Source organism: Palaemon carinicauda, chromosome 13 (assembly GCF_036898095.1).
Source record: "Palaemon carinicauda isolate YSFRI2023 chromosome 13, ASM3689809v2, whole genome shotgun sequence".
NCBI lineage: Eukaryota > Metazoa > Arthropoda > Malacostraca > Decapoda > Palaemonidae > Palaemon > Palaemon carinicauda.
Window position 1 is genome coordinate 17,211,990 of NC_090737.1, and position 7,500 is coordinate 17,219,489.

The 7,500-nt window shown below is 29.9% G+C and overlaps 1 protein-coding gene across 1 annotated transcript in view; it reads left to right on the forward strand.

Annotated features, from left to right (window-relative positions):
* The window catches only part of LOC137651446 (uncharacterized), an 88,924-nt gene that overhangs the window by 23,903 nt on the left and 57,521 nt on the right, over positions 1–7,500 (forward strand).

Genomic DNA, 7,500 nt, shown 5'->3' on the forward strand with positions numbered 1-7,500 from the left:
ATATTTATAACTATGTTGAAATTTATAGCTGGTTTCCTCATTTATGTTTTTTTACACATATCTTTATTGGAATTTATAGCTTGTTTCCTTATTTGCCTTTTACATCTATCTTTGTTGGAATTTATAGCTTGTTCCCTTATTTGCCTTTTACATCTATCTTTGTTGGAATTTATAGCTTGTTTCCCTTATTTGCCTTTTACATCTATCTTTGTTGGAATTTATAGCTTGTTTCCTTATTTAATTTTTCAGTTTTTACATCTATCTTTGTTGGAATTTATAGCTTGTTTCCTTATTTAATTTTTCAGTTTTTACATCTATCTTTGTTGGAATTTATAGCTTGTTTAAATATTTAATTTTTCAGTTTTTACATCTATCTTTGTTGGAATTTATAGCTTGTTTCCTTATTTAATTTTTCAGTTTTTACACCTAGCTTAGTTGGAATTTATAGCTTGCTTCCTTATTTACCTTTTAAATCTATCTTTGTTTTGAATTTATAGCTTGTTTCCTTATTTAATTTTCAGTTTTTACACCTAGCTTCGTTGGAATTTATAGCTTGCTTCCTTATTTACCTTTTAAATCTATCTTTGTTTTGAATTTATAGCTTGTTTTCTTATTTACTTGCCTTTTTTACGACTATCTCTGCACATTATTGCTTTAGGAAATATATCATCCACCAAAATACGGCACTTGAGGTCTAAAAGCTAGCTATTTTCCTATTCATAGCTTGTTTCTTTCTTTACTTCTATATTTTTACATCTATCTCTGTACATTATTCCTCTGTTTAATCTTAAGAAAGATATTTTCCACCAAAATAAGGCACTTTAGGTCTATAAGCTAGACTTTGTCTTTTTCAAATTCTAGAATGCGAGTACACTGGGATTAGCTTTACCCGTATTTCTATTAATTAAATTCTACCAAAATCTTTTATTTTTTTCTGTAGATCACATCTAATGTTATCATTCTAATGCACGTTTTTAGACATTGAAAGAATATTGTTTGTTTTATGGGTTTTGAGTAGATACGTTTTTAACACACTGTCTTTGGGCTGGATAGCATCTAGCTTTTCCAACTAGGGTTGTAGCTTGGCTATTAATAATAATAATAATAATAATAATAATAATAATAATAATAATATTATAAATCATTATTATTATTATTATTATTATTATTATTATTATTATTATTATTATTATTATTATTATTATTATTATTATTATTATTATTATTACTATTATTATTATTATCAATGATAACGATGAAAGTACGGTAGCACTATAACCTTTTACGTAGAAGTGAAACCAATATTTTATAACACATTTTAATGAACACAAAATTCAATATTTTACCTTGAAGAATCATCTTTTTTTTTTTCATTTTTTGTAAAGCACTTAATATTCATCTGAAAATGAGCTTTAAGCAACGCTATCGTTTAATACTCTTACTCGTGGTATAAAATACAGTTTTTAAAATACTGTACTAAATATCCTACACTCTTTGCACATATTTCCTTCAATTTATACATAAACTAACTATTCTATCGAGCACATAACATTTCTGTTGAAAAGTTATTCTTGCTCTTTTACGTTTACATCCTCTTTCATAATATATTTATACAAATATATTCAATCAGTCATAAACTAATTAAAAATTTCTTAAAACCATGCAAATCTGTGCTATTCAATTCAAATCTTACTGTACTTGCATCTTCCAGCTGCTTCTGGGATACATCAATCTAGATTTCTAACTTCTGATGTTTTATAACACAAATGGCAAGAGAATGCTTTACGTGTTTTGAAACAAAAACAATAACAAGAGAATGCATCCCTTGTTTAGAAACACAAATAAAAAAAAGAATGCTTCACATGCTTATAAACATACACACACACAAAAAAGGAAAAAAGGGAGAGAGAGAGAGAGAATGCTCTCCATGTTTAGAAACACAAATAACAAGAAAATGCTTCACGTTTAGAAACACAAATAAAAAGAGAATTCTTCACGTGTTTAGAAACACAAATACAAAAGAATGCTTCATGTGTTTAGAAGAAACAAATAAAAAAGAGAATTCTTCACGGATTTACAAACACAAATAAAAAAAAATGCTTCACATGCTTATAAACAAATAAAAACAAGAAAATGATCCCCATGTTTAGAAACACAAATAACATGAGAATGTTTCACACGTTTAAAGACACAAATAACAAGAGAATGTTGTCTTATTTCACCTTCAAGTCACAATGTGACTTTTGAGAGGCATAATTAACTCTTATTGAGTCATTAAGAAACGTCCTATAGATTTTTTCCTAATATAGCACAGGGAATTTTAACATTCACAAAGTGACGAATGAGTAGTTAACAACACGCATACTGTAATATACAACTAATTATGCTAAAAATAGTCTATTCCTTACACGTTGAAAAAAAAAGATTTTTTTTTCTTAAAATGTTTCATGTTGATTGTTATTACCTCTCTTGCAATTTGTTTATTTCCTTGTTTCATTTCCTCACTGTGCTATTTTTCCCTGTGGGAGCCCTGAGGCTTATAGCATCATGTTTTTCCGACTAGGGTTGTAGCTTAGCTAGTAATAATAATAATAATAATAATAATAATAATAATAATAATAATAATAATAATAATAATAACAATAATAATAATAATACCGAGCCCAATCGGTCATATAAGAGCCATGTTGATATAGGGCAGGCAGTAACTCAGTACTTAACTACTTAACTCTCTCTATTTGCAAGAAAAGAAAACCTTTTCTTTAGTAATAGATTGTTTTCAATAGTTTATGTAATATTTTTAGCCGTTAATTTAATATTTTTTTTTTTTTTTTTTTTGGTATTATTGCATTGAAGGCGTCAATTATTTGCAACGTAATGAGAATGCTCTGATGCTAATTAATACTCTGGAGAATTGATATTAAAAACAATAATTTCTCCGAAACAATTCTCTCTCTCTCTCTCTCTCTCTCTCTCTCTCTCTCTCTCTCTCTCTCTCTCTCTCTCTCTCATAAGATTGCACACGAATACCAACACATTGATGAAAATCTAGAAGACTGTAAAGTAATAGTGTAAATTTAAAGGATCCAATGTTAAACAAACACCTGCATATTTTGGTTATTTTCTTTCTAACTCTTGGTGGTGATGTCAATTTTCGCTTAAACTTCTTCATTCACTTCTACACTATAGTCGATTCTTTTTAGTGAGGCAGATTTGCATGGACTCGCAGTGGTGCCCTTTTAGCTCGGAAAAGTTTCCTGCTCGCTGATTGGTTGGAGAAGATAATTCTAACCAATCAGATAGCAGGAAACTTTTCCGAGCTAAAAGGGCACCGCTGTGAGTCCGTGTAAATGTGCCTCATTAAAAAAAATTTAGTATAAGTTTCCATTGCACGTTACATAACATAACTTCAGAATTTCAGTAACAAAGCTTAAGATATACGCAACATGTACTGATAGAATAGAGCTCTATAGGGTCATACAGCAATGAATATAACCAAATAAAAGGACTCCTACTATACTCAATTTTTTTAATGAGGCGGATTTACACTGACTCGCAGCGGTGCCCTTTTAGCTCGGAAAAGTTTCCTGCCATCTGATTGGTTAGAATTATCTTGTCTAACCAATCAGTGAGCAGGAAACTTTTCCGAGATAAAAGGGCACCGCTGCGAGTCAGTGCAAATCTGCCTCACTAAAAAGAATTGACTATAGGAAGTTAACGTTTTCTCTTCATATAAGTAATTTTCAGAAAGAAAACAAGTATTTCAAGGTATTTTTATCTCACACTTTTATTACCTTGGGTATGTTTTATTATTATTCATCTCAATATTTTCATTTTACACCTTTAATGGCTGGAATGTCTTATTATTCGTCTTAGTGTCAAGAACTAGTTATTTTCCTTTTTCTCTTTAATTCATTTGTGTGTTTCATTATTATTCATCTCATAGTTTAAATCTAGGTATCTTTATTTTACTCTTTAATTGACTAGTGTCTGTTTTATTATTATTCACCTCATAGTTTAAATCTAGGCATTTCATTTTGCTCTTTAATTGACTAGTGTCTGTTTTATTATTATTCACCTCATAATTTAAATCTAGGTAGTTTCATTTTGACTTTTATTTACTAGTGTCTGTTTCATTATCATTCATCTCAGCTTAAAACTAGGTAGTTTCATTTTTCACTTTTATGTACTGGGGCATGTCTCATCATTATTCATCTGTTTCAAAAGCTAGGTACTTTCTTTTAACACTTTCATTGACTGGGACATGTCTCATTATTATTCATCTTAGTGTTAAAAACTGGGCACACAATTCTCTGTGTAGTATCACGACATTGTCTCATTTTTCACGCAAAAGAAACATCTCTTTTCCTGTATTTAGCTTATTAATATAATATATCAAGACTTGAAATTGCGATGATACTTTCGATGCACAACTTGAATATTTTCAATTTGGTTCCCATTTACGTTTTTTCATATTTAAGTGTTCTTCGTTTAAAAGAAATTATAAAAAGATGACCCATTTTGGTGTTTGAAAAAGCCAAAATATTGTTTTCAAATTGAATAGCGTTTGCTTACTCGACATAATTCTGATCAAAATCCTGTTCGATTTCCTTCACAAATCACATAATTATCAAAATAACAAAAGAAACATGAAACCATAGATGGCACACAATTTCATGCTTGTTTTTTTCCTAAAGCTATTTTTAAAACGTTTTTTTTTTTTATATTTTGTTTCTGAATTTCATTGCGTCACTTTACCTTTCCACGATATTTCATTGACTGTGCGAATTGAAAGCTTTTATCAATAAACAAAAATAAATGCAAATGTTTATCTAACCTTAATAATGTTTCTATTATACTGATAACTAAACTGTTTTGCCGTCGCAGAAACACGAGTCAAAAATGCTATCTGGTTATTTTAAACATCTATTTCCCGTATTTTTTTTTTTGTTCTAAAAATGTCTAGAATCTTAATCAGGTAATTATTGTTACTCAGAGAAACAAATAAAGATATTCAGAAGCTCGTTGGAATTCCCAGTTTATACAAGACTGGAATTCCAAGTTTATATAAGGCTGGAATTCCCAGTTTATATAAGACTGGAATTCCAAGTTTATATAAGGCTGGAATTCCAAGTTTATATCAGACTGGAATTCCAAGTCTATATAAGGCTGCAATTCCCATTTTATATAAGGCTGGAGTTTCCATTTTATATAAGGCTGGAATTCCCAGTTTATACAAGACTGGAATTCCAAGTTTATATAAGGCTGGAATTCCCAGTTTATATAAGACTGGAATTCCAAGTTTATATAAGGCTGGAATTCCAAGTTTATATAAGACTGGAATTCCCAGTTTATAAGACTGGAGTTCCAAGTTTATATAAGACTGGAATTCCAAGTCTATATAAGGCTGCAATTCCCATTTTATATAAGGCTAGAGTTTCCATTTTATATAAGGCTGGAATTCCCAGTTTATAAGGCTGGAATACCAAGTTTATATAAGCCTGGAATCCCAGTTTATATAAGGCTGCAATTCCCATTTTATATAAGGCTGCAATTCCCATTTTATATAAGGCTAGAATTTAATTTTATATAGGGCTGGAATTCCCACTCTATATAAGGCTAGAATTCCCAGTTTATAAGGCTGGAATTCTCATTTTATATAAGGTTAGAATTCCCATTTTATATAAGGCTGGAATTCCCAGTTTATATAAGGCTGGAATTCCCCGTTTATATAAGGCTGGAATTACAAGTTTATATAAGGCTGGAATCCTAAATTTATGTAAGGCTGAAATCCCAGTTTATATAAGGCTGGAATTCCCAGTTTATAAGAGGCTGGAATTTCCAGTTTATATAAGGCTGGAATCTCCAGTTTATATAAGCCTGGAATTCCCAGTTTACATATGGCGGGAATTTTAAGTTTATATAAGGCTGGAATTCCCAGTTTATATAAGGCTGGAATTCCCAGTTTATTCAAGGCTGGAATTCTTAGTTTATTTAAGGATGGAATTCTTAGGGCTGGAATTTTAAATTCATATAAGGCAGGAATTCCCAGTTTATGTAAGACTGGAATTCCAAGTTTATATAAGGCTGGAATTTTAAATTTATAAAATGCTGGAATTCGAAGTTTATATAAGGCTGGAATTTTAAGTTTATATAAGGCTAGAATTCCAAGTTTATATAAGGCTGGAATTTTAAGTTTATATAAGGCTAGAATTCCAAGTTTATATAAGACTGAAATTCCCAGTTTATATAAGGCTGGAATTTTAAGTTTATATAAGGCTAAAAATATAAGGCTGGAATTTTAAGTTTATATAAGGCTAAAATTCCCAGTTTATATAAGGCTGAAATTCCCAGTTTATATAAGGTCGACATCTTTCCGATAAATAGAGAAATTATATGATAATAATTCATAGTTATGAGTTTGGTTGTATTCGGAGGGATACAGCAGATGAAGCACTCCATTAAATCAATTGCGTAAATCATTGATTTAATATCATATTAAAATATTCTTCTGATTTCCATATGCCCATATCACATCATTTCATCATTATTTTCAAGAACTGGAGCAAGCATTTCCTTCAAGAACTGGTCCCACTTCACTTCCTACCTATCATGAATCTGGTTAGGTTAGATCGTAGAATTTCTCACGTCCTTGTTTATATATATATATATATATATATATATATATATATATATATATATATATATATATATATATATATATATATAACTACAATTGTGTCTGAAGGCATCTGGCAGTTATTGATCTAGATTCTAGAAGATTAAAATCAGCTGCACTGTATAAAAAAAAAAAAAAAAAAAAAAACACGGAAATTATCTGTATAATATACTGTTCTCAGCCGTATTTCAGTAATTCAGGCGACCGTAATGCTCGCTTTACTTTGTTATTTTTCTTTCATGGGTTGGTGACCGTAATATCACTCCATTACGTCAATACATCCGTTTATAAAACGGCACATGCCTGGCAACATTTATTCCAAGATTTTTACCGTTTTCTTACGGTAAATTCCTAACAGTGTACTATATCGCATACAGTATTTGTGTATATGTATATTCTTAAATCTGTATCAGGATTATAAATTATTCCAGCTTACCTATAATAGATATTGACTTGCCCCTTCATCTACTCTCAAAATAAAAGCCTAATTCTTGAACAAATATAAAAAGCATAGCAAGAGTCACGCATATGTATTCATACGCAAATATTTGTGCTGATATACGCTATAATGAATGGTAATGAATAGACTTTGAGTTGAGTTCTCTATGTTCGAAAATCAATGTATCTAGCCTATCAAATCAATTTATTTACCCATTAGCATTTTAAAGTTGTGGCTTAAACAGTCCAGTTCTTAAAACAAAAAGCATAACTAAATTATTGTCATGTTTTAGATTAGTTAATGTCTTTGAAATAAAATATTTCGTTTATTGATAGAAAGTAACTACAGTTGTTGCAACTAGAAGGAGATTCGGGAGACTGAT